General features: G+C 44.2%; 2 long non-coding RNA genes across 16 annotated transcripts in view; both read left to right on the top strand.

Annotated features, from left to right (window-relative positions):
• LOC138107556 (uncharacterized) overlaps positions 1-1,546 on the top strand; it is a 247,214-nt gene extending 245,668 nt beyond the window's left edge. Inside the window, exon 9 of the long non-coding RNA XR_011149605.1 lies at positions 312-1,546. This is a non-coding gene — a long non-coding RNA (uncharacterized lncRNA). The remainder of the gene's footprint in view (positions 1-311) is intronic.
• Positions 1,547-3,901: 2,355 nt separating this feature from the next.
• The window catches only part of LOC138107555 (uncharacterized), a 108,376-nt gene continuing 84,786 nt past the window's right edge, over positions 3,902-27,491 (top strand). For 14 of the 15 annotated variants that reach the window (XR_011149597.1, XR_011149595.1, XR_011149593.1 and 11 more), the window contains exon 1: positions 3,902-3,985. This is a non-coding gene — a long non-coding RNA (uncharacterized lncRNA). The remainder of the gene's footprint in view (positions 3,986-27,491) is intronic. The other variant, XR_011149590.1, reaches the window with a different exon arrangement.

Genomic DNA, 27,491 nt, shown 5'->3' with positions numbered 1-27,491 from the left:
AAGACGCTCTGTCTCAACTACTGCTGCTTGATCAACTTGCTGACACACCAGAGTCCCTAAAAATTGGCTTAGCAGCGGGTGCTATCTGAGCCAAAACTGGCAGATCAGCAGCTGCTGGAAGCAGACACTCCTTCGCAAGTTCTGGTCCTCTCTGGTGTCACCCAAGCTGCTTCCCTGACTTTTAGCGACGGCTTTTTGTTAATTAGGTCACGCGTGGCCCTGTGTGTGAAGTGCCACACGATGCAGCACGAACAGTTTAGTGCCGGTGTGTCTTTCCACTTTGTAAGTCTTGCATTTTCTTCACTCTCCAGGTTATGCCGAGACAGAAGGAGGGACTTGGAGAGGGAAGATTAACCTTTCGCTGGCCACAATTCCTTCCCTCTTATCGCGGAGGATTCGGCAACGCGCCCCCCTCCCACCCAGCCTCTGTCTGAATTGCTGAAAGCATAATGCTCCCATATGAGAGATAAGTAAGTGAGCTCTCTTTCTTTTCCGTAGGGAAGAACTATAGTGTATGCAGATTATGAGGAGAAGAAAATAATATCAGAGAAAGGTGGCTTTCTTAAAAGGCATCGGTAGCATTAGTGTCATGTGTGAAGCACCCGTTTGTGACAACTGTACAGACCTTTCAATGGAAAATTGTGCTGTGCTACCTTTTAAAGTATGAAATGCTAATTTTGGATTTACAGTTTTTGAACTGGAGGGCTGCATTGTGCATGGAATTTTGTTTAATTTCCCAGAGAAAAAAGGCATTTGAAACACAACTGCCTACAGCCAACTGTCAACAAAAATCAACTGTAATAACACGCGGCCTGTCACTGATTTATGTGGTGATGTGGTAATCTTCTCAATTTAGCTGGATATTTCTTCTTCACACCAAATAGCTGAAAGTCTTGCTAGACATTTATGAATATCGGGAGGTGCTATTAGGATGATAATGGGGCAAGATTATAGAGGTGCTCACTAGTTCAAAGTGCCAGTTAAAGAGACAGGGAATCGAGAGGTGTAGATATATATGGCCCATTGGTATAAGTGAACTTTATATTTTCAGAGTTGCTTAAGATTTGGGAGACAGCATATTGAGATCCATCTGCCAGGAAAGCATCTTTCTAAAGGGAGACTGGGGGAAGCAGCTATATGCTTTCTTTCCGCCCCCCCCCCCCTAAAAAATATGCTTTTGTTTAGCAGGGGGTGTGGGTTGAAAATCTTAGGTATCAAAGGTGGAGCAAACAAGTACGGACGATGTTTTAGCAAGCAGAATGCTGGAAGTTTTCCCCCTTTCTCCAAAGGTCTGAGCCTTAGCCATGGTCATTTTGCAGCAGGCTGTGTCTCAGCCAGGACTGGCAAGTAACACATCACACTGCACATGTTAACAGCTAAGAAAAGTAATTGGCCTCTCATAAAGAGCTAGAACTAATGCAGACAAAACGATATTGCAAGACTTGAGCTGCAAATAAAGAGACAAGTTTGTGTTTTACAAAAATGTATAATTTACCAGGAATTTCATTATGCTGTATAAAAAGGCAAAAATGATAATTGAAAATAAATGCGGCTGCCTAGCTACAGTATATGCTGCCAGCGTTACTGGAAATAGAAGTGCTTTCTTGCTGAAGAGAGTTAAAATTTTCATACAACTTCTGTCTGCAGACTTGTGTAATGTATCTTGTTAAATTTGTTTCAGTTTGGGTATTTGTTACAGAGAAGCAGGCAAAATGTGAGGCTCTGACTGTGTATTTTTATATCTAGGGGGTTGTACAATTATATTAATTATTAACAGCGTCTTCTGCAGATGCACACATCTGTGGAGTCTGAGGCAGGATTCATGTTGCTGAGTTTATTCCAGAGTGGGAAAAGTACATCAGTTGCCTTCAAGGTTGCCAGAGATACTCCACAGCAAACTCCTTTCTTCCAAGGAACATGGTTACAAATACAGATAAACCAAAGTAATGTTGTTGGGTTATTTTGCCCTGAAGCAAAGGGAACTCTGAATTGCCGTTTTCCTTCAATACATGGGGCTACCTGGGGATGCTGAGAATTACTGGGGGAGGAGAACACAGGTCTAGGAATCGTCATTGCTTCTGCCCTGAAAGCTTCTTTCTGGCCCCCTCATTCTCTGGCAAGAGGAAGCTGCCACAAATGTGGTGTCTCTCTGTGTCCGAATGTGTGAGTCTCCCTGCAGCAGCCCCAGCGCTCTGCACACCCAGTGTGGGAAAACCTTCCCCAAGGGAGCTTTGGGGGGGAAAAAAAAACCTCCTCTGCATTGAGATTTTTTCCTCCAAGCTCTTCAATTTCTCAATAGAGAGAGCTGTAAATGGCTCTAGGCTCAATTCTTCCAGGGTCTGCTTGTGCCCTGCAGCTACAAAAAGCTGTGCAGGTTATCCAAGTTACAAGTGAAACTACTGAGTTTCCATTAGCTCTGGCATTAAGCTAAAAAAGAAAAGGTGAGAGGTCTTCCCTAGGCTGAAAGCAGCGGGACACCACCGAGATGGCTTTAGAGGCCAGGGAGGTAGGGGCAGGGAAACAGCAAATGGGATGAGTTCCTTGTTGGCACTTCCATTCCACAAATCCCTTACCAGGGTGGATGGGATGGCAACACAGTGAACAAGGTACTGGGCAATGAACTCATCAGCAGGAGGGTTATACATCCATGTGTTTGTTTAAATCCATTGTTTAAAATTATCTTCTTTTTCATTCTTTCCATTTGGGCTCTTTTTTTTTTTATCTATAGACTCAGCTGGGCTGCATTGTTCAGAGTCGTGGTTATGTTTGGATGGGTCAGGCCCTGTGAATTCACTTGGCCTTGAAGCAAAAAAACTCATCATGAATAATGAAAGAAAGGAAAATAATGCCTGAGACTGAATGACTTTAAAAATGATTAATATCTATTCTTTCCCTCATAATTTGCCTCCAGACTTTTCCCTTTTCAAAATAGCTTGCCATTAGCAGTTGAACCTTCAATAGTCAGTACTTTGATGGAACTGGTGCTCTGAAGCCAAAGGAAACATTATTATTATTATTATTATTATTATTATTATTATTATTATTATTATTATTATATGAAATGAAGGTTCATTTTGATAAGTTCAAAGCCCTGGATGAATAGAGAAAGGCCCAAGTTCTGCCCTCCACCTCATCTAGCTGGCTCAAACCGGCCACTTGAAGCACAGCAGCATTTGCCAGGCAGATACGGAAATTCTTGGGACCGTGGATGTGTAAACACCAGTGTCAGTTCCCATCCAATAACTGCTGACAGGAAAGCTGGTCCTGTGCAGAGCAGCACCGAGGGGATTTGCAATTATGAAGGAACGGGATATATCAGGGATGCAACTGACTGCCACTAAGTAGCTCAGCAACTCTCAGGGGCCTCCACTCCGGCTCCCAGCGCCTCATCTCAGGCAGGAGATTTTCTTGCTTCAAAAGCTTTTATTAAAAACCAGTTCAGGTAAATGCTGACAATAAGCAAGCAAACCTGTTGAGCCCCGAGTCCACAACTTGCCAGGCAACAGGATGCTTCTCTGTGACATTTAAGAATGCTAACACCTGAAAAAAATATTGCATGTTTTACCCTTTCTGTTTAAAATAACACAAAATAGTGCTGCTCTTGCAGTTGCATTTAGGGTCATTTTCAGCAGGCTGTCCCCACCTCCCTCCCCAGGATCTCAAGGCTCCCAGCTGCCTCCCATTAAAGGAAGCCTTTTTCATCAGTGCCTTGGCCAGGACTTCCAAATGACCCAAAGCAGCTTTATCTACCCCGAAAGCACACCTGCACCAGAATTTAGGGTGGGCTGAGTCAGGGCTCCTGGCAGGGTGTGGACCTGGGGCAGTTACAGCCAATGAGCTCCAGGGAGTTAATTAGTGCATTATCCCAAACACCTGTGGAACATGGTTTTAACCTCAGCTTCTGGTGCAGGCCGTTTTACTGTGTGCTGCTCCACGTTCCCTCAGAGCAGCTCCCTCCCGCTCCTTAGGCTACCCTGAGCTTCAGGTAAGTCCTTCTGTTGTTCCTAAAGTCTTACAGCTTTGTAGCAGGTTTGTTTGAGGTGATGAGCAGGTTGTAGGACCTGAACTTGCTCCTTTCTGTGGCAGTTGCAAGGTGGAGTAGCTGCCTGATGTGAAAGGTGATGATTTTGTCTTTCTGTGGTGAAAGCCTAATTTTTTTTAACCTTTTAAACCCTTTCCTCATCTATATTTACCCCTAGTTCCATGGTTCTGCTTTTTTGGTATGTTTAACCTTTTAGACACCTGTATACATGTATTGCTTCCCTTGTGAGCTTTCTCCTAGGTGGTCATCTGTGGAGAGCAGCAGCATTTTATGGGAATTGATACTTTTTAAGTTAGACTTCTTTGATTTTTCTGTCAAAATAGCAGATGATTATTTTGTTGGTAATGGTCAGATGTGCCAGTTCTGTGAGCATTATTGTCTTTGCAGTGTGTGAAGTCAGAATTGTTATGGCCTTTAGTGAGACAATGCTCCTACTGCGTGTGGGGATTTTAGTTTAGGATTTTAGTTAAAACAGGGATTGCCCCAAGCCTCCCCTTCATCCTTTCCCTGGTCTTGGAGGAGGGTTGGGAGAACAAGAGGTGCATCTTTTTTCTCAGCTGCCAGAGTTTCAGAGAACCTGGGCAGTGTTAACGAGGTACAGCTGGGCCTGGTTGAAACACTTAAGGCAAAAGGGTGAAGTCCTGAGGAGCTTCCAGAACCTTATGGGCCTTTCTAATCAGGCTGTGGATTAATTAATTATCTCTGCCTGTGCTATAGGTGGAAGGAAGGCTTGTAATATTTGCCAGGGGATAAAGCTCCTTTTGCTGCCCACTGAAAGCATAGCAGCCTCAGCTTAAATGGGTAAACCTTTGCCATGTCCGTTTTGGGGACTTCAGTGGCTCAGGGGAGGAAATCTCATGTGGAAAACCCCCCTGATTCCAGGGGGTTCACCTGCAGTGTGTGGCAGGCTGGGTTTTAAGCCATCAAAATGCACTTGTGTATTACCTGCAGAGATAATTGAATGTATATGCACATCCCCAACAGAACACCTGTGCTGCCTCCCTGGCATGCATAAGTATTCCCTGCATGCCTGTGTGTTCTCTGCAAGCTACACTACACATTAATAAGACAATCCATAGATTGCATTAGGACAGACCTATGCAGACAATGCTCCAGGTACTGATTTTTTTTTTTTTTTTTTGGTGTAAATCCTGAAATATGGCTGATATGGTCCACTGCAAAATGAACCTATATTGGAAATGGCAAAATTGTAATGTAAAATATACTGGGGTCAGTGGGGTGTGATGTTTTTTGCATACATTTTTTCTCCCTTGACCCATGCCATTCTCCCGCATATCGGGGGGAAAAAAGCTTCATCTCGCACAGAAATGTGATGTCCTTTACTGCCAGAGGCTGTTGCTGTTTTAAATGAGGAAAAAGCACAATGCATGAAGAAGGAAAATTAAAGCATATTCATTTTGGAAATTAGATACGGTGTCAGGAGACTCTCTGGAAATAGCATGGTTTGAATGGAGCACCAGACTACAAGACAGTTCACTGAACTTTTGACCACTATTTATACTATGGGAGCTTTTGAAATGGGAAGACAGCGAAGTATTTTATAGCTGTTTAATAGTGGATTGTGGTTTTTACTAGACATTTATCTTCCCTCTGAGTGTATATAAGATAAGTAAACATTATGTAGTGTAATTGTGTTGTGTTGGAAGCGCTTTAATTTAGGGCTGCTTTATGTTCCCTGTTTGTGGTACATCTCATCCCCAGCCACTGTGAGGGGGTGCAGGTGCCACCTGACTGCCTGATTCCATCCCAGGATCCAACACATAGCTGAGGCTGCTCCTGGGATCTAAGTGATGCTTTTGCTGTTTGTATGGGGCAAAAATTGAACTGTAAAGCAGAAGTGGTTGTGGCCCTGGACTATTTGAGAAGCTCAGGTAACTTCTAGCTCCAGGCCTTACTTAACTTCTCTCTCATTTCTATATAGTGAAACCCATTTTAACCTCCTCTATGGCTTCAGTCCCTCTTTAGCATTCCAAGTGCAGGGAGCAATACACCCTTCCAGGGCTGGCAGCTATCTCATTACAATTGTAACGATGCATCACCAGGCAGACATGCATGAATGAAACACTGTTTGCAAAACCAAAAATGTGTTTGGGGTATTTTTAGGTCCTATTAACTTGGGCTGTTGTTCAGGGAAATGATATGGAAAGATCAGAATTTTGGCGTAATCTGAGAAAATGCGGTCTCAGTGTAGTCAATACTCTTCTTTCCCTTCTCCCTTTTCTTTCCATCCACATAAATTTTTAGCTTCAGCTGGCATGGGGAGAGTCCCACCATGGCTCTGGGTCTTGGGGACCAGTCATTTGAGAGGCAAGTGTTCTGGAGAAGGAGCTGCCCCTGCCAAATCAGCCACCTCAAATGGAGTAGTGCTGTACTGGGATTGGTGCACGTAGTCCTATTTTCCTTTCTATTGTTTTTTCCTCTTGGAGACAATTATAAAAAAGATCTCTTATTGTTTTATACTGAGAAGCAAGCCACAAAGCCCTTTTTTCCCCCTTTTTTCTTTTTTTTAGTATGATATTAGGGGAAGTTTAGGCTGATGGACATCCATTGTGTGGTCCCTTTGTCTTTTGTCCGTTAGCCTTTGATACGGTTTAGCCTATGTGGGAAGGGAAAAAAGATTTTTTTCCTTCTGCCATGGAAGATGCTTTTCTTCCTTGGACCAGAAGCTCCTCTCCTCTCACTAGCCAGTAACAACCCTTCTGTTCATCCTTATGTCAAAGCCACACTACTGAGCTAATAGAGATCGCTGACAATTAGAGATGAGCTGAAATGATTTGGCAAACTCCGGGTGCCTGTGAACCTGAGGGTGTTCTCGGATCCCTCGGAGCCTGGCGGGTGCGTTGCCAGCCGTGTGCTTCCCACGTCCCCTGTCCTCGTGGGGAGAGCAGTTGGGATGCTGAGTCCAGCTGGGCCCGGAGGTTGGAGAAGAGTGAGAGGGGGAGTCTATCAAGATTCATCTCTTCCCTGCTGGGAGATGCATTTCTTCCCTGCTTCCCTTCCTGGCTGCTCTTTGTTGCTTCTTCTTGCCAAGATGTCCCAGGCATTGTCAGGTCTCTTCTCCTGTGGGAGATGGATGTGACAATATCCCAGGATGACTCTATCTTCTCCTCAGGAGTGGCTCAGATGGGTCACAGCTGGAGAGAGTGTCCCTGGAACACACAACAGAGACAATGCATGGGATAATGCTTTAAAAGGAATGCAAATTCCCTTTTAGTGCGTGCCTCCTCAGGTGCTGGGTTGTTGCTTCCTTTTGTAATGGCTATTCATTTTACTTTATTTTTCTCTAGGCTTACAAAGCATTTCTGTCTCCTGCTTTCCAGTTGCCCAAGACAATATCATGAAATACCTTGAGATCCTATGTATGCCCAAACTTTATAGGAGAAGTGGTAATTTTAGATGGTTTTCTTACTGTTTATTCAGTATGGGACTACTTGAACATAACTTGAAACAATACCCCAAGTAACCATTGGTGGAAAAGCAAATACCCCAAACAAATGTCTCAAAATTAGGATTGAGTCATGGGATGGTCTAACATTGGAAAAAGTGGTTGGCTGATGGCTGAGCCGTGACCAGCAGTTTGGCATCTGTAGCATGATTTCCACCCTGAAAGACTGAATTTACCTTTTCTGCTCATCCTGACTAGCTATTTGTGGGAGTGTGGAGTGAAGCTGCTTCCCCAGCCTCATTAGGGAGCTGTGCTGCAGGAAAATTGCTTAGGGAATTTTTGTACATCATTTGAATCCTGTGAAACTGAAATGAAGAGGTGTATTTTCATTATTTTATTTCACTTTTCCTAAGGCTCCAGGGTCTCTTTCACCATAGTGTGGAAATTTGTACCTCAGTGTTCCCATCTGCCAAGTGTGTCTGATATCTGTGGAGCACTTTGGAAGTGTCTTAGCCTAAAGTCCAGTAAAACTTTTAATCTGCACCATGTGTCTATTAAACAGGAGTGGTAAAGTGCAACAGGTGGCCAAAACATAGAAATTAGCAGATTTCAATTTGCATTTTGGAGGCGTATGAAATACATCTGTGTAGTCTCTAGAAACACAGAGAGGGACCACGCTGACAGATCTTTATCCTACATGTCTGCACATGCTTTTCTGAGGAAAAAACACACAAAACCAGACCAGAGCCAAGGCACAGAGGTAATGAAACAGAAAAACGAGTGGTTTGGCCCCATCGTTTGCACGGCGGTCCATGCGAACACATTAGACACAAATTCTTTGTGTGTGTGAGGAGATAACAGATCCACATTAATTTCAGAGCTGATTGCCGTTCTTTATTAATAGAAATGTAATGTGGTGCCAACGCCAAGCCCTGCCAGCCCTTCCTTTTTATCTCCTCTTTCAAACATAGTGTGGAAAGCCTGAACAGAGGATCCCCCCAATCCCTGTTTATTTCACAAGTTGTTAAGCTGAAGGGCAGTAATGGCACCTTACCATGGCTGAGGTGATGGTGAATTGTCAGCAAATACTGTAAATATCACCTGGAATTTTTTTTGGAGGCTGGAAATAGTTTCTGTGGAATAATGCTAATTTAATATAGTTTCATAAATTGAACAGAATTGAATGAGTGGCAGCAGATTTGTGAATAATTTGCAAATTGAAGCAGTGATAAAATTTGTCAAATAATGTGTTTTCTATTAATAGTTTGCCCTGCTCCATGTAGCTGCTGAGCAGTCTTGGTTCTCTGTTTTTTTTGAGGAAAAGCTGGAATAAAAATTCTTTTTATTCTTTTTGTTATTTTTAAGCACTCTCCTTTTTTTTTTTTTTTTCCCCCTGTTCCAAGAGCCATTGTTTACTTTTAAAGTAGATGAAAGATGAATTCAGGTTATGTTCTGACATTACAATGAAATTGTCAATAGAAATCAATGCCTTGTCACATGATGAGTTAGGGGCTATAAGGCAGCCTAACAGTGTCCCTATATCTTCAGGCTCCCTCATTGTGCTGCCCTCCTCGGGAGCCAAGCAACTGTACTGTTATGGAAAGGTGTTGTCATCGTTAAGGGGATAGTAATGGAGTTTAATAAACCTGGGAGCCAGGCATGGAACCCTAATCCCGGTGCCAGCGTTATAAAGTAGCACATTGTCTGTCGAGCCTGGTGTTCCTATCTGCATTTATTGACCCTGGAGAGGTAATATAAACACAAGAGATGGAGGTCAAAGAGCTCACCTTCAGCTGCTACACGTGGCCATCGATGCCTTGAAATACCACCGTGTCAACTCTGTCCTCCCAAAGACCTCGGAGCGCTGAGCCACGGCTGCTCCTTAATGTTCGCATGGGAATGGCCCCAGGGTTGTTCAGGGCTGGGGAATGCCAGCCGTGGAAACGTGGTGTCCCCACCCATGAAGGCACTGGTGTCGCCCAGAGCCTTGCTGGTGGCGTTTGAGCCCTGCACGCTGGGTGCTAATGGGCTGCTGACTGCTCCTGGGACATTCCTGCCTGGTGGAGCAAGGATGCAGCCAAGCTCCTGCCTTACGCCGTCCCCGCCGTCTGCAGCCTGTTCGCTTGGGGCAGCCTGCAGCTGGTTGTCCTTTCCAGATGTGCCGTCGAACTGGGAGGGTGGGGCTGCTTCTGCCACGGATGGCCTGGGAGTCGTTTCCCTCTCCCCCCATATTGCCCTCAAATCCAGCCAGATTACGAATTCCAGACCTTTTCTAGAACAGTTTAAACTAGTTCAGCCCCAGAAAGCGATACCCCTAAACAGAAATTCTTATTATTACTATTATTATTCTAATACCACCCCCCCCAAAACACACCCAAAGAACCTGATTTAGAACAAGATACAGGAACAATTTATTCTCTCTCTCCATGGATTAGAGGGGTGGTACTTGGAGCAGCTTGTTAAACAGAAGTGCTTGGCCCCTGGCCTTGCACTGCTGTTTAATGATCCACTCTTCACGTGCCACCTCTCTAATCCATGGAGAGATAGGTACAAATTGTATCTATAATGTTATATTACTTAACAGTATAATGTATTATAAATCATAGAATTGCATCCGTGCCTTGTAATTGGTGAGATGTGTTGCATGAGAAATCCCCTAATTCAATATAAAGTGGTTGCTCTTATGCATAACTACCTCTCTGGATCAAACCAATTCAGCCCAGAAGTGGTGAGGGGAAAGTTAAAGCTTTTTTAATTAAAAAAAAAAAAGGCAAAAAATATGACTTAACGTGGCTTTCTGGGCCCCTCATTGGGTTTACAGGCTCCTGCCCCCAAACAGCTGTTAAACAGAGGAGCTTCTCCCTGCAGCAGGAGCAGTGTGTCCTGCCACTTCCCAGAGGATTCCTCCCTGCACACTAGTCTGTTTGCACCAGCACTCATCCTCACTTCTGGTGCTGGATCTGCCGGAGGGAAGGAAAAATGTCAGTGAGGGGTGCTTGAGCAGCCTGTCCCTGCTGTGCCCCCAGCCCCTTTTGCAGTGCCTGTCTTAGTGTTGGAGCACTCCTACAGTAAAGTCCAAACTAAAGTCCTGTTTTATCCCTCCCCCCCTACTTAAACCCAATGTCTTGTCCTTGAATAGTGACCAGAAACAACCACAGCTTCAAGGAAGACTTGAAAGTATCAAAAATATCCTCATTATGTAACACGTCAGTAAAAGAAGTATTTTTTTCATGACCCTGATAGTGATCCATTCATGTCCTAAAGCAGTTTGAGTGATGGCCTGTCTGGTTCATTCTGTGAAGTTTCAGCCAGAGATGTCTTCCCCCTCCCCAATAAATAACTAACCTTTCTTTAATAAATAATAAATAAACCCTGCAGCTATTCTAGACAAACTATGCTTAATTAAAGCCTGTGACACTAAAACAAGTTACCTCTCTTTTCAATTAGAAAATGCACTTGTGGCATAAAAAAAAGAACATTTAGCAGTAAGAAAGTTTGTCTAAATGCATTATAAGAATGGGCCTTATTGAAGGCAAAGAAAAAAGCATTATTTGAGTTTTAGCTAAGCTTGACTCTGGGATTAAGGGCTCTGTGATGGGTCCTAACAGGACTGCTGGTGTTGACCTCACTGGACAAGATCTTGTCGGTCTTGTATGGTTTTCAAAAGTGCTGGAGACCAGCAGTCAGACAGGTACCCAAACTCTTCAGGCCTCTTGGAGGCAAAAAGTCTGGAAACCTTATGTGAGTAGTAATTTTTATTATTATCTTTTCTCTGCTGAGTTTGGGCTAATCCATAAATATCTAGGAAAACTTAGCTTGCTTCTCCTGTCGTATTTCACCTGTGAGAAGAAATCTGGCAGGCTTAAAACAAAGAAAAGGAAATAAACTTTTTAGACTTAAGCCAGTGCAAATTTGCATTGGGGCTGGGGGGAAGGAGTCAGTCTCATTTGAGGGGGAAGTGCTGTGGGGTTTGTTTCTGAAGCAAAGCACAGCTCAGCCATCCCCATCTCCTCCAGTGCTCTCAGGGCAGCCTGCATTATTGACTCAGAGAAGTTCCTGTGCTGCCTTATTTAAGAAGGCAAATATTCCCTCTGTCCTTGAAGGGGAGGTGGAGGGTTGTTTCTCCCCAGTTTTATACATACCATATACAAGGTGATACCCTTTATGAGGTTTTCTGGAGATGGGAAGGAGCTGAACTGTTCCTGTTCAAAGTCTGTTTTGCTTGGAAGTAGCGAGAACCTGGGAGATGATACTTTTATTTGCAAACAAAGCAAGTCCTTCGTTCTGAATTTGAAACTTGCATAAAGTGGGGGATGCACAGAATCAGTGCTCATCCCTGCATGAGGCCTAAAATTTTGATGTGCTGATTCCTTGTGCTTTTGCCTTTGAATTTATTTTTCTGAGCTGCAAAGATGCCACCAAAACTCAGAGTGAAGTTTTCCAGCCTTTTTTTTTTTTTTTTTTTTTACACCAGGTGAAGCCATCAGAATAATGACAATACTTTTCAGGGCAATTAGACAAGACTGTTTTTCACCCTGGTTGTTATATTCATGTTTGTGGGACCCGGGTTTCCTTCCTGCTCGAGCTGTTCTGCTTTTGCTGAGTGTGAATTGTGTAAAAACATTCCTTTTGTAGACATTTATCTCCTCTTTCCAGTCAGTTTTACCTGCTCTTACAAGTGAAAGCCTGGGGGTGGGGAACAAGGGAAAAAAAAAATTGTTACTGTTTTCCCTCTGAAAGCCCCAAATAATTACGGTAAGTGGGGCAGAATATTTTTCTCTCCTCTGACCGGCTGCAGTCTCCCCATCCCCTCCTGAACCCTTGTGAGCCCTGGGGCACTGGATTTCGCTCCCCAAGGTGGGTGGGGATTCCTTATCTCCCCACCAGTGCCCCCAAACAGATCAGGGTCTGCCTGGCAGAGTGGGGATGGGGAGAGAAGGGTGGGATGAACAGAAAAAAGAGGGGGGGGAAATGCTTCTTTCTTGGCAAGCTTTAATCAGTGCTCACCTCATACATTTGTGAAAATGACTGCCTAAGAGGAGAAAAAAAAAAATCTATTTCTCCAGCACACGCACTTACTCTTAAATCAATCCAATGCAGTAGGGCACTTATTTTTTTTCCTCCTGACTTTTCTATTCATTTGCTTTATATGACAACAAAGTTGCCTTTTCCTGGACAGAAGCGAGGGCAGAGTGCTTTGCCTCCCTCCTTTCCCCATGCTGTGGGATTATTGGGAGTAGGGTGTGAACACCCATTCATTGTGTGGGGTGTTTTTATGCGCCTGTCTACCTGAAAATAGGATGTAACGATGTTGAGGATTAAAGGTATGGTCAGAAACTTTTTTAATATGGTATGAAATACTTGCACTGAGAGCAGCTCTTTCCGACCCTCCAGGACCTCCATACTGAACATACAATAGCAATAAATCCTGGAGCAGATTAAGCCATTTCCCCACAGTAATGTGTCTATTGGAGTTTCAAATAACGCAGAGTAGCTTGAAACATTTGGATATTCCAGTCTGTATCCCATCTGTATGTAGAAAGTTGATGGCAGGGCAGCATCCTGAACTTTGACTCCTTGTAAAAGTTTAAATTGCTGCCCTGCTGGGCTGAGTGAATGCTAATTACTTTGTCTCTTACAATACGTCCAGACTACTTATTTAAAAAAAAAAAAATAAAAAAACTCCCTGAAGACACAGCTTTTGCATGCCAAATATATTGCACTCAACAAAACACAGGGAACAGTGGGCCTGTTTGCATACAGCCAATGCCATTGTGAATCTGCTGGGTTTAGCAGCCTTTAAGAATATTTTCAATTTTTCACTGCTCGTGTGAAAATTGTTGAGGCCAAGCAGCGTCTGCCTGGGCGCTGCCCTGGTGGCAGCTGGGATGCACAAAATCCATGCACGTTTCTCCGAGGACCTTGGAGCGTGTCCCCAAAACAAAGATGGTCTTGAGACTGAATTTATGTCTGAATCAAGCAGAGTTTCTTGCAAGCAATTAGGAGCCCTTTCTGGGCTCATCCCAGGGCAGGCATTAGAGGTACAGTCAAAATAAGGCCAAAGCTGTAACCCATGGAAGCAGAGTTGGGCAGGCTCTGTCTTCCTGGAGATGCTCAAAATCTTTGACGCTGCATTGATTGCCAGAGTCTAATGATTATTAACAATTCTGTAATAACAATATTAATTACCGGGGAAGCCGAAGTTCACTGATGATTTTTTGGTTCCTTTCAGCAATCATTAAGCACAATTACAAGATCAGAACTGATGAGCTCCTGGCAGTGATGCTGTGTGTAAGGGCCACTCCTTGCGTCACTGCTGCAGAGCAAGGAGCTGTGGGCAAGAGAGGCTGGTTGTGGGGTTCTGGCTACAGATGTGGCATCAGGGTATCCTGTAGGGAAAGAAAAAATGTCCCAAAAAAAGAAATCTTGAAAGATAATGGAACTTTTGAGTAGGGATGGACAAATCATGCTTGGCAAGTGAGAATCTAAACCAAGGTTAGCCCCCCTGCTCTGCCTATTCCAGAGCTCTCAGTGTGCAAGCTCACACAAAAAGCTGCTTGTTGGCTACTTGGGCTTTGCACTGGACCAAAACCCAATGCCCTAAAACTTTCCTGAGATGTGGTGGAGGGCACAGGGCTTGTGCTCCTGCTTATTCTCTCTTGGATCAGAAAGTGGTGTCATGTTGTGGGGTTTTTTCTTCATATGCAAAGAGCAAACTCATTTGTTTTCAGCCACAGATAAGCTTGTCCTGCACAGTGATGACAACTGGGGTTTATCTGTCACCCAAGAGTGCTGGGGACACTAAGATTTGGGGAGGAACTGTGGATTTCAGGCCACAATAAATAATTTTAATAGAAGATGATCTCCCAGGTACTGGGCTGGGAGAGCTGCATGGCTCACACTAATCTCAGATGTTGCATCCAGGTCCCACTCCCTTGCAGGGACAGCCCTGGAAATAGGTGCTGGTGTGTACCAGCTGCAGGGAGTTAAGGCAAATGTAGGGAACCAACCCTGGGATGTCCTGGGCTGGAGGGTGTCTGTTCTCTGGGTGATGCTGTGGTCCCCTCAAAGACCCTTGGAAACCCCCTGGCCCTGATTTTGGAGCAGCTGCGTCTTTATGGTGCACTGTGGCTCTCCCATGATCGTGTGAGGGGATGGGTAAATGTGCTGCTAGCACTGCACACAGGGCTAAGGGAGTATTTTGGAAATAGGTTAAATGAAAGGCATTCCTAACATGCTACCCACCAAATGTCCCTATGAAAAGGAATGTCTTTTATGGAGGGAAACAGCCTGCAAATAATTAATTGAAGAAAATGGGGTGGGAGGGGGGGAAGGGGCAGAATTAAAGAATTTCATAATATTTCAGACTCAGAAAACGTGTCACCAAATCAACAAACAGAGTATTCATTAGGAGAAATTTGCTTAATTTCAGACCAGGGATGTGGAAGTGCCGTGAGAGTTGTTCTGAGGGAATTTTTAGCCCAATCAGAAATGAGAGAAGACCGCAATTATTATGGGAGTCTGTTCTTCTGAGAATGCCAACCCAGTTTTGCAGACCCAAGAGGTCTGAACAATCTCAAATCAGGTCTGGCTGTACAACTCTTCCTCTCGCCGCTGTCTGTGCCGAGCGAGACGTGAGGCTGCTCGTTATTGTTTTCAAAACCAGGGTCATGTTTAACCTCTGAGACTCTCCTGAGCTCAAAGTGGAGAAGTTTATTTGTTAGGGCTACCTGTTCAAATCTTCCCTGCAAGCAGAGCCTGACTCCAGAAAGTTGCCTGGGTTTGCTGAACTGGGCCTCACATGGGGCAGGGCTGTGTGGTTTGGGAGCACTGTGTGCTGAGAGGACTTGGTGCTGCCTGGGCCACGATTTGGCTGATTACAGGTGTGCAAAGTGCACATCTGGGTGTTACGTTTAAGAGCCTTAATGAAAATCATCAGACCACAGGCTGCAGGTGTGTGAAAGGTCATCCTGTAGCTTTTCTCACTGGTGAGCAGTCCCAAATACCCAGCTGGAAAAGGCTTTTTTGGATGCCTTGTCCTCCAGAAGCTGCTGCAGGAGGATGTGCAGGCCCTGATTGCTTGTCACCAGGGCTGATTCAGTGGGGTACCCGCAGCACAGGCAGTGGCGTGGTGGTACTGGAATTAACAACTCAGTGTTTTAGATTACTCCCTGGATTTATTACCTTCTGGGAAAAGAAGTTATTTCTAGACCCTCTGCCAACCCTCAATTTCTAGTAAATGAGAATATACTAGTTCTGGGACTTAGGATGCTTTATGAAAGGAGAGGGGGGAAAAAATGAAGAAGGGAAAATGATTTTGATCTGAGACAGAAATTCAGACAAAGGATTACCCGTGTTGTTTGAACAGACAGTGCATAAACATTACCTTATATTAGAAGGAACAGAGACTTGCAACATCCAGGAAACTACTTTATTCACAAAATAAAACTAGGCCCATTTCTGCTTATTCAAATACCACCCACAACTTTCTGGGGAAAGATCATATGCAGAGCATATTTGGAAACATTATTAGGAATGCATAAAGTACAGTATTAGTCAATTTTATATGCTCAGTTGCATGAAATCGGTGTGTTTAAAAAATATAATAATTTGCATTTCATGGCTTTTGATAACCTCAGGAGTGCACTTGAAATTCAGCACATGCCCACAGCACCTCCCAGCTCACCCCATTTTTAACTGAAGACCAATGGTTTCTATTAAGGGATCAGGCAGGGACTCTGACAAGCCAGTCAATAACTATGTGAGGTTACTTCATTAATGCTATAATGGCTGATAGAGTGAGAGGCAAAAAACAGGTTCCTGACAGCAGCAAATGAAAATGATAGAGATTCCTGAAGCAACGCGCCTTTCCTTTGTCATTGTCTTTTGCTTGGCTTATTCAAAATGTGGCATTTATGTATTCAGCCTTGATGAATGTTGCAGGCTTTAAGTACTTTTTCCATCTCTAATGCAGTGCCGATTGCACATTGTTCTTTCTTCCTCTCCCTCTCTTTTTTTTCCCCCCTTTTTTTTTTTCCCTCTTATAACCTCTGCTGTCAAGGCATTGCGGGCTGAAGGGTTGCAGGCTCTGGCTAAATGGCTTTTTTGCTGTAAACGGTGAGGGTGACGGGACGATGGATCATGAGCGCTGCCGGGGTCACGCAGCGAGTGGGTGGCAGCGGCTGGAGCCACAGCGAGGTGCTGCAGGAGCCCCAGCCCTGCAGGGAGCAGGACTTCAGCCACGAAAAGGCAGCAACCCACCTCCCCGTGTGTTACTGGGGTGATTTAGGGCACCCCGCTGGTGTTTTGGGAAGCTTGTTGCACAAGGGCCTCACAGTTTCCCTTTTGAGGGGTGGTTCTTTCCCAGGACAAACAAGAACTCCATCCCCGGCATTCCAAATCTGGGTGTCCCCTCTGGTGGCTGTCCCAGGGTGGTCCCTGAAGGGGTGTCACATTTCTGCCATTCCCCCAGAGCAGAGTCATGTGTGGAATTTGAACATCAGGATAATGGGCCTGGATAATTTAGCTTCTTTAAAGGTTTGTAAGTATTGCATACAAACACCCAAATTGCAGTTGGAAACGTGATAGAGATTCTTACAGTTTGCTTTCACTCTCATTTCCTTTCATTTAAGTATTTACAGTATTGAGTGGTTGATTTTTGGTTGCAAGTCCTTTCTGGGAGTTGTTTTTCTTTAGGCCACATAGACCAGAGGGTCGAGGCAAGGCTGGCCCAATGCTGGCCCCTTGCAGAACCTGAGACCTCTATGTTTGTGCTGTGGAAAAAAGCTGCTTGTTTATTGTGGACAAGTCTTAAAAGACTAAAGTGCTAAAAAAAAGTGCTAAAGGTGATATAAGTCTCCTCAAACTTGTCAAAGTTGCCATATGATGAGTTACAAAAATAATTCTTTTTTTTTAAATTGTTCCCTTCTCATAATTATTACAGGTATCTCAGCCATGTGTTGAGTATTTTTGTCCAAAACAATCTATTCCTTTCATAGGGTGGTTTTGCACACCTGCTAAATACCTTCCCATCCTCTGGTTTTCTATTCCAAGGCAATTCTTGACGTGCCTAAACCCCAGTTAGTTTCAAGCCAGCTTCTGAAGATGCTGAGGCTTAATTCAGCGCAGTGTTTAGGCATGTGCTTATCTTTAAATAGTCCCCCAGCAGTCACGTTGCAGAGGCAATATTAGACACATGCCTAACTCTCTGCTGACTTGAGCCTAAAAGGACTAAATATCCAAATAATTAGATTAATTTGTGGCTTGATAGTGGAAGACTTTTGGCCTAGGAAATGAGAATGCAAAAAGTATGTAAAGCAGTTGCAGATGTGTATTTCCCAGCGAACTTGGAAGAGACCGCAAGGCAAAATGTTGATACTGGGCGTGCAAGAATGTCTGAACATTAAAGTGCTTTAAGCTCCTTTAAGAAGTAGCTTGGGTACGAACCAAAGCTCGGGTTTAAATTGTTTCCGCAGCAGAAGCGGAGAGGCTCAGAGCTTGCATTATTTATTTTTTTAAGGCGCTGGTAACTTCAGGGATTTTCCCATGTTTATGGTTTAACAAGAAGGGAGCCAAGTGTGCTGTGGTTAATGACATAAGCATTAAAATAGAAGGGTGAGGGAGATCCGGACTCGCAAACCTCTTTGGGGATTTTGGGCCAGCCAAATGACCCCCTCAGCAAAGAGGGTGGGCTGCTGCTTTCTCCAGCTTGTTCTCTGTGAGCTCCTGGCATGGGTTGCTGCTCATCACAGAAAGGGTCTCCAGGAGAAGGTCCCTGGGCATTGCTGTGATAACAACTAGAAGTCACCCAGATACAGATACAAGCTGCTCATTTCCAGTTGCACAGGAAGGCCTGGGGCATGGAGGAGGAGGATGCTGCTTTTTGTAGCAGGGGTGGTTATGTGAAGTATGTTTGCCTGTCTCTCTCTGTAGGCTGGAAAGGGAAGCCTAATTTGGAAACATAACTTTTTTTGAGGTGTGTGGTTTAACAAGTCATGAAACCTCTGTTGAGGTGGAAAAGCCTGTTTTTATTCATATATCGCAAAGTGATTTTCTATCTTAGCTAGCCATGCCAGGAGTATTTTCCACCTATTTGCACAAACAAAACTCTGGAAACCAACAGCTCCTTCGAAGAGGGAGCAACTCTCACTTGGGACTGATGGGGTTACCTGCAAAAGGTTTGAAGTGGCTCCAATTTCCAGCCAAATCCTCATCTCTGTGGGGGTTGCTGAATGCACTCTGTGTGTGTAAACTGATGTCATTTTGTGCCCCTGTGGGACTTTAGGACACTTCCCAACAGAGTGATCTCACACGATGTCCATGATTTGACTCAGTCTGTGGTTGCATGCGTTGGTTTAGCACCTCCCTGTTGGTCTCCATGCAACTCACTTCTCAGTCTGCCTTCAGCCTTAAATTATTCCAGCTTCGTCCAGGCACTCAGCACCTCTCTTCCCCAGCCTGTTTCCCAGATGGGAGAGGCCATGATCCCTCCTGGTGCACCCAGAACAGGCTTGGCATGTCCCCAGAGCTGCAAATACTGGAGTTGTGGCAATTCCTTCAGAGCCAAGCATCCAAGGCTCCCTGCTGTGAAGCTGGGGTTGAGGAGTGTCCCTGGATGAAAGCTGCCTTCCGGGAGAGGATTTGCTCAAAGGGAGGTTGTGCAGCAAAGCCTGCCCTCCCTTAGGGCAAACCGTCCTGGGGAGGCAGCTCTGGGAGGTGCAATTTGCACCTCTCTGTGCAGGCGGAGGTGTGAATTGAGTGAGGAGGCTGCCAGGCTTTGGTTCCTCCTTGGGAAACCACCAGGATTGTTTTCCAGCAGGCAACAAGGAGAAAGGGATGCTCATTTTGCAAACACCAATTTGCTGTCCTTGCCCAAATTGTTTTTCTGGGCCTTAACAATCTGGGAAGTGGGTTTGTGGGTGATCCAGCACCTCCTGCCCTGCTCCTGTAGGGTGGGACTGCATCACTGGGCTGGACTGAGGGTGGGAGAAGTGGTGGGCCTGGGTGACAAACCTCACTTCTCTGCATTTGCTCCTTAAAATTACTGACAGTCCTTTCTGTTGTGCTTTTGGCTGATATTTGCATGCAAAATCCTGCTTTTTGAAAGGTAGCAAAGATTCACAAGTTAACACTAATCCAGCGTGGTTTTACGTGCAGAGCTTGGTGGTGGCAGTCAAGTTTTCTTGATTTTTTTTATTTTATTTTTTTTAAGTTGTGAAACTGCTCAGGAGTAACTGGAAAATGCTTTTTCTGACAGGAAGCATGACACCTGTCTTACCTGTTCACGTTCACAGAATGCTCTGAGCACAAAGGAGGGCATTAATGAATGTAATGAATCCATCAATTACAGAAAATTCATGTGCTCTCCATGATCAGATTCTTATTTCAAGGCCAAACTCTATTCAACCCAGCCCAGTATCCCCCAGCAGATACAATATTAAAATGTAATATCAATTGTTGCATGTGGATGTTTTTAAAAAGAGGTATTAAGTAAAAGGCATCAGTGCCTGTATTACACAAAGGTAGAGATGTAATAAATGCTTTCACAGAAATAAGGTTTTTTTAAGAATCTCCAGCCAATTTGTCTGCATTTACCATTTGCTCTTTTAAACAAAAGTTAGAGAAATTATTGCTAGCAAACAAAAATCTATTTTAGACAAACACAATATGTCCTCAAAGATCCAGTTTGTCGTGCTGATAGTCTCATTGGCTGTGATTTGTATATTAAAAAGATTTTAATTGCCCAGGTAAGTGCCTGCACCTGCTAAGACATTGAATATTAGAGCACTTTATTCTAATCTCTTATAATATAGGGCACACTTCACCCATAAAATTATTCTCTACACAATTATGGCTCGGTTTTGCTGAGGTAGAAAGTGCAACTTAACTGTTTGGTTTTGCTCATTATTATTAAAATCATGCAAATGAGGACCATTAGGTAACAGTTGTGTAGTTAACCACTCAATAGCCTGGTCACTGCTTTTCCTCTCCACTACAGACAATTCCAGGGATGGGGATGTTGTATGTTGTGGCTGTGCTGGGTGGGCAGTGGGCTCTGGGAGTGTGAGCAGCTTATGTGTAATACTGCCACCAGTTGTGTGTAAACTGTTTGGTTTTCTCTTGCATCCTGTTTCTGTTTGACTGGGAAATTTGTGATTTCAAAACGCAGAGACTTGTTCTGAATTGGAACAACTGGCACAAAGTTTGAAATTGCCTGTGAAAAACACATTTCTTGGACATGCTCTTTTGAATTAGTCAAAATGTTCTAGTTCAATAAATCAAAAGGTTTCACTCCAACTCAGTATTTCTTTTATAATTAGGGATATAATGCAAAGTAACAGTTCAGAACAACTTTTTCTTTGGCAATGAATAATTGATTCGCTCTGTTCCAATGAAATTTAATTTTAGGGTTTATTCTCACCACAACACCATGGTTCAATTTTTGTTCTAAAGGAAGTTCTATCAAAATGTGCTGGCTCCTGCACCAAGTATCCTGTCCAGCAAAATGGCATTTCCTGATGGAGAATGTTTTATCCCAGATGCTTTGATCAGCTCTTGCCTAGGTCCCCAAATCTCTAAACAAAACAAGGTTATTCATTACTCTCCCCATTTTACCTTTATTGAAAGAATCCCATGCAGCTGAAGAGGGAAAATGCTGTGCTCTGAAGTCCAGGACACTCTGTAGCTCTTAATTGCAGCCAGGAACACAACACAACTGGTCTGTGCTACAGACACTGCTTCAAATTAATCTCTGGAGTAACTCCAGGGCCTTCAGTGGAGTTGCTCCAGGAATAAATCTGACTCTCCAGTTTTCATCCAGGTGGGTTTATTTGGATATCACAAGGTAACTGCGTGGCCATAAATCCATGCAAGGATTTATGGTTCTCGCAGGCAGCTCCTGCAGGTCCCGAGGTGAGATGCTGGAATTATCAGGGTGATTTGTTTTATTTTGTCATATGTGAAGGAGGAAATAAATAGTCATCATTTTATTTAGGTGTGTAACCCAGAAATGTTGGTGCTGGATGCACACACCAAGGTGTTGGGGAGAGGGACCAGAACCTCCTGGGTTCAGGGTGAGTTTCCACCCAAAGCTGGGCTTAGACTAAGGCTCCTTTGCAGTGCAGTGTGAGGGGCTCACACAAATGTAGGCTCTGACCTTGGAAGTAAATATCTTCAGACAGCTCCTTGCCAAAGTGGTGAAATCCATCCTCAGCAGTTGTGGCTGCTTGGCTTCTTTAGGAGCAAAACATTCAAGATGTCTCCTGTAAGGAGTTTGGATAGACAGGGAAGCTGCTAGTGTATGCATAAGGAGAATTATCTGGGATGTTTTAAGTGGAAAGAGTAATGGGATGGAACTGAGCTAAGGAAAACTTCAAGCCACGGAAAAAATAATATGGGCTAGTGGTCTGTGGACTGGTCTCCTGAGAGATCTAGGAAAGCCATGCCACGCTGGCCAGTGAAAACCACAGTGGGAATAGACTGAAGAAAAATATTTTAGTTGTCAGCAGGATGGACAAGGTGCCCTGTGGGATTTTCAGAGTGATTCAAGGAGTATTTGCTTTCATGTTTTGTTTTCTAATTGACCAAAACATATACAGCAGACTCTCACAGGATCTGTGCTGAGCCAAAACTCTTGCTGAGGTCAGATGAAGAACTTTTGAGCCTGCCCGGTTGGAAAACGTCCACGGGTGAAATTGTGGGAGGTATGAAGTGCAAGAAATTCCCACCAAAATGCTCATTTTGCTGCACATCCTCCCTGCAGGGGATATGTGTGTAATTAGCAATTGCTTCCAGTAAATGGCTCTCTGATCATGATGAAAATCCAATTTGGAGGAAATAATTGTAAAAAACACAATTTATGGCTGGGCCCTCACAATAACAAGTGCCTGGCTGGTGGAAGGCCTCTGCTTCCAACCCTGTTGTTGTATAAAGGGCTGGGTTTGGGGTTTGTCTGCCCCAGGCCTCTGGCAGTTTAGTGGGGAAGGAAGTGCCCTCTTGAACGTGGCTTTTGTGCTCCATGGCCAAGTGCTGGTTGGAGGACACAACCCCTGCAGAAACCTCTTAAAAGCAGCTCTTGTTCTGTTTTCCTTTTTGCTTGGAGTAATACAGTCTCTTGGTGCGCCGCTGATGTAAAGTCCTTACTGGTAGATGTCCCACAGGGGGAGATGCCTCCTCCTCGCCAGCTGGGGAGTGTCTGGGCTTGGCATAACTGAGGATGGAAATCTTTCTCCTATTTACTCCATTCTTCATGAGACTTCACTGCTTCTTCAGACCAACGTGGTCTCTCCAGTGTCCCTGTGCTATGGAGAATGAACCTTGACTGTTCAAGCAGTGCTGCTGCTGAGTCTCTTGTCCCACGTGTCACCAAGGGTGCCTGTCCTTGTCCTGCTCTTTCCAGGGCCCTTGGTGGTTGCACACATGCACAGAAGTAGCTTAACACTCCTGTAATGCTGGCAAAGAGGGGTTCTGACCACCTTGCTGTTGAGTTTTAGCCCCCTCAGGGCTAAAATTGCTCTGTTACTGAGCCTCCCAAAGTGAGTGGAATATACTGGAAGTTCACACTGTTTTACTGCTACTTTTATTATTATTATTTTCAACAAGATCGTTATTCTGTGACCACATCTCTACCTGGTGAATCAAGTCTGCAGGCACAATAGCTCCTCACAGGCTGTTTCCCCCTTGGTTCCTTTTCTAAATCATAAATACTGCAAATTGTGGAGAAATTCTGTAAGCAAAGAGGTTCATATCTGAGCTCATCAGGACAATGCTATGTTTATATAAACTGCTACTTGTGGCGAGGGGGTATGTGACAATTTTTTATTGCTGGCAAAGGACATATTATTCAAACATACGTAGGGAAAATAAAATGAGTTTGATAAAATTGGGATGCCCCTAGCAATCAGAGTTTCACTTTAAAACAACAGTAATAATTGAAGCACCATTCTGCTCACCTGCACTGGCAATCAGCGGCATAGTCCATTTACAAATGCCAAAAGTTTCTTATTTTGTGCAAGTGGTGTGTCTGTGGTGGGTGAGGAGTTATCCCAGTTCGGGGTGAGCTTCTTGGGAATGGGCTGGAACATCCCACCCCGCTGATGGATGGGCTGCTCTGTGCTAGGATCTGGCTCCATGGGGCTGCTGCTTCCCAGCTTCGCCTGCTGACCTCGGTGCTTTTATCCAGAGTAACCACACGTGCATTTATCACACAACTTTATGAACAGTGAAGGTTTATTACGTTGCACTTAAACCTCGTTTAACCTTTTCTCAGGAAGCAATGCTCTCAAGTGGGATTGCAGGAGTTTGCAAAATCCCGTGAGCGCTTCCTGGGCAGGGTGTGCACAAGCTCCTCCCAAGAGAAGTTGCAGGTACAAACCCCACATTTGTTGCCTTTGTGGTTCTGCTGCAAGAAAAAATACTGCAGCCTAGGAAAGACTTATGGTGGGACATAACTTTGGATTTTTCTTTTTTTATTTCTAAATTAATTAGTGGCTCAAAAATATGTGCATCTCCCTCTTGCATGGTGGCACTTGCAGCCCCAACACCTCTCTGTGCAGGTGGCCTTGGGGCAGTCCTCAGGCCCAAAGACCTCCTGTGAGCTGTCACACGGCTCAAAAAGCTCTAGTCCTGGAGGGAAAAAGGAGAAATAGAAAGCTAGAGCTGAGCACTACAGAGAGCTTCCTGGCAGGAGCAGTGCCCCGGGGGAGCTAATGCAAATCCCGTCACTTGGGATGGTAGAAACTTGAGTGAATGAAGTTCCAGCCTAAAGATAGCAGGGAAGCATCCTTCACAGGTGAGGAAGGGGCTTGGGAGACTTGCAAACTGAGTAGTCTTTTTCCAAGTGTACTTTCAGTGATTTACATTTCTGTTCTGGATCGGCCCTTAGCTTGTAAAATGTTTGTGTCACTGGGAGTGGAAAAACAGGATGAAAAAATGTGAGAGATGATCAACAGCACTTAAAGAAATGACAAAATTACAAAAATCTTAATTCTGGCAGAGAAAAACACCCTTCACTTTTGGTTTCTACAGAGCCAGAAAACTTTATAAAATTAGCTTTGATCATTTCACACCTGATGTCCCCTCTACCTCCTTGGACATCTTCTCACAAAGGGGTTGTAAACACATGGGTTCCTGACCATTGTCAATGAAGACTTTTCTTAGAAAGTCAGAGCCCCTGCAAGAAGCAGCCAAAAATAAACACCTCTTCTAAGTGGGTGGCAAATGTTGCCAGAGGTTGATAGGCATTTTCTGTAGGCCTGGGAATGGGCAGAGGAGTTGCAGGAATGGCTCTGTCGAAGGTGCTTGGGCCAGAGAGTGCAGCTTGCAAGGAAACCTGACGATGAAATCAATAATTTACCTTGTGGTATGACTGAGATGGGTTGAGTCTTCCCAAGTCAACTTAGAGGTAAGCAAAAATGTGCCATAACAGTGTGTTTTTGAACCACAGGATAGAGGCTTAATTGATTTGCTCTTTATTCTTTGCAAAAGACAGCTGAATGTCAAAGGTCTTTCTTTTGTGAAGTACTGGAAAACCCGTTGTCAAACAACCTCTGCTCATTTAATAATTTATCCCATTTTGTAAAAGAAAGGCAGCTGACACGTACTAAATCTAGTCCATGTTTAAATTACTGCATTGAACAATAATAAGAGGAATGAATAATCTAGTACATCTATTTAAAATTAAACATATATGAAACTGTTTTTCCAAATGATCACCAAGGGCTATCGTTTAAAGGCAGGACAGAAGCCACGAACAGAATGAAAATGCCGAGCAGTAGTTTGCAAGTGGCAGCAGAATTATTTATTCTATTTTTTCTATACATAAGGAATAGAGCTAGATGAACAATGTTTAAGCATGTCAGAATTTCATCAATTTTGCATGAGCATTCACAAATATCCTGGTGGGGGTAATTGCTTGCAAATACATTTAAACTAATGATATGTTATGTCCTTACTTGATATAAAACTATTAAAAGATACGTTATTGCATTTGACAATGCCATGAAGCTGGGTCAAAGCTTAATGACAGATTTCTGCATTCGTAAATTAAGATATACTCTGCTGGAAGCAAATATTTTGTAAAAATAAAAGCCATCTACTACAAAAGTTTGATCATTGATCTAAGGTTGCTTTTTGATTTCTCCAACCACTGGGCTTGCAAAAGTAGAGGAAAGGGAGATTCCATTGCAGAGGCAACTCTGGAAATTCCAGTGTGGCTCTTCCGCATGCAGCAGGAGTAAGGAGGCTTGTCTGAGACACCCAGTGGTTTTAGCAGTCCCATTGGAGAATTGGAGTGAAGCTTGTGCATCAGCTGGTGAGAGTGTTTGGTTTTCCTGTGGGAAGAGCAAGAGAGTTTATTCTACCTAAAGCTGAACATGCTGTGGAGATTTTTTACCCTGAGAAGAAATTCAGAAAGCAGATACTGTTGACATCAAAAGACTGAGGTTAGTGTGATGAGTTTAAGGTCTGGCTGTTGCTCAGATCCCTGGCTGAGGTATCCCTGGCTGGTTCAGTGTGGCAGGAGTGTGCCACAGAACAGCTCCATGGGCATCAGCTCTTAATTTGTGACACTGCTGGTGAGCAATTTCAGTTATTTACTGAAGGTTGTAATAGATATGAAATTTTTAGAAAATAAAATGTCCACAGGATGCAGCCAGGCAGCCTCCACTGGGCAATAGAAAGCTCTTGGAGGAGTGCAGATGTCTGGGAAATACTATGTTGTCCCAGGAGAAGCCATGGGATGTTATGATTGTAAGAGAGATACACTGATCAACTTTTACTAATGGTTTCTGGGTGGTGGGAATTTTGTGATGATGTGAGGCACTGTATCCATTATAGCAAAGGTAACGTATTCCTTGTGGAGGGTGATGCATCCCGCAGAGATGTGGCCACTCTCTGCCCAGCGGCAAGTGGAGAGGCACCAGGAGTGACGATAAACCCTCATCTGCCCATTCAAAAGGCCACCCCAAACTGTCGTGATGGCCATGGGATCAAGCCTGGATGGGTCCTGGCCTGTGCTTGGGTGTTGTGGTGGGGTTTGAGCAGCTGCTCTGCAATGTTTTATGGCCCTTGCCGCAGCCGGTGGCCTCCGCTGCATGGCAATCCTGAAATATCCCTTCCCATCACCTCTCGTGCTCTCTTCCACTCTTCGAATTGCTCCGATTCCCAACATCATTGAGGATTATTATAACCTCCCTTCTTAATGTACTATAAATTTTATTATAAAGCACGAATTCTTCAGCTCCCAAGCCCCATCTTGCAGGGAGACAGCGCGCTGTAGTTCTTCCGCTCGCAGTAATGTGAGCAGAGAGCTAATGAAGGTCTTTATGTAAATTTTCCAGTTATCAGGTGAAATCTTCACATTGAAATCTGTCATATGGTATAAAAATTCTTTATGTTATCAAATGCTAATGATAACTCAGAACACAGAGCCCACGGAGGAGCTTTGAAATCCTTCATAAAAACTGCATTCGGCCCCAGCAACCAGAGCCTTGGATTTCTACTCCGACTACTCCAGTTTGTAATTAGCATAGTGCAGGCTTCTCTGCCCTCTGAAACCATAATGTTAATTACAAAAATTACACTGTGTTTAAAAGTGCAATTAAGAGACTGTGCTGCACAAAGGGAGCCGTGGAACCTCTTTGCACACTTTGAAGCCAGGTCACAACGCAGCCCATGAAAGAGAGTCCAAGGCTCGCTCCCTGCTAAAGGCTTGGGAAGATCATAGGGAGAGCTCAGCTGAAATGAGCTCCGGTGGGCTCTGCTCAGCCCTTAATGAATAATACCCTTCCTTGGGAGGGAAAGTGGTAAAAGGCAGAGGGTGGGGGGAGAATATTGAACTAATTAAGGACCTGATCCTGTAGTGGTTCTTGCATCTGCTTGGGATGACTGCTGCAGTGGGGAATAAGTGCAGGATCCGGCCTTGGGAGGTCACGGTGCAATCACAGCTGCAAGCAGCCTATGATTGCCTCAGTGTTTACACAGCACCTGAAAGCAAAAAAACCCTGTGTTCCTTTGTGTCTTTGCCATATTGAGTAACTTGGAAAA

Source organism: Aphelocoma coerulescens, chromosome 3 (assembly GCF_041296385.1).
Source record: "Aphelocoma coerulescens isolate FSJ_1873_10779 chromosome 3, UR_Acoe_1.0, whole genome shotgun sequence".
Taxonomy (NCBI): Eukaryota; Metazoa; Chordata; class Aves; order Passeriformes; family Corvidae; genus Aphelocoma; species Aphelocoma coerulescens.
The sequence above is the reverse complement of the archived record's forward strand: the minus strand, read 5'-3'. Positions and strand labels throughout refer to the sequence as shown.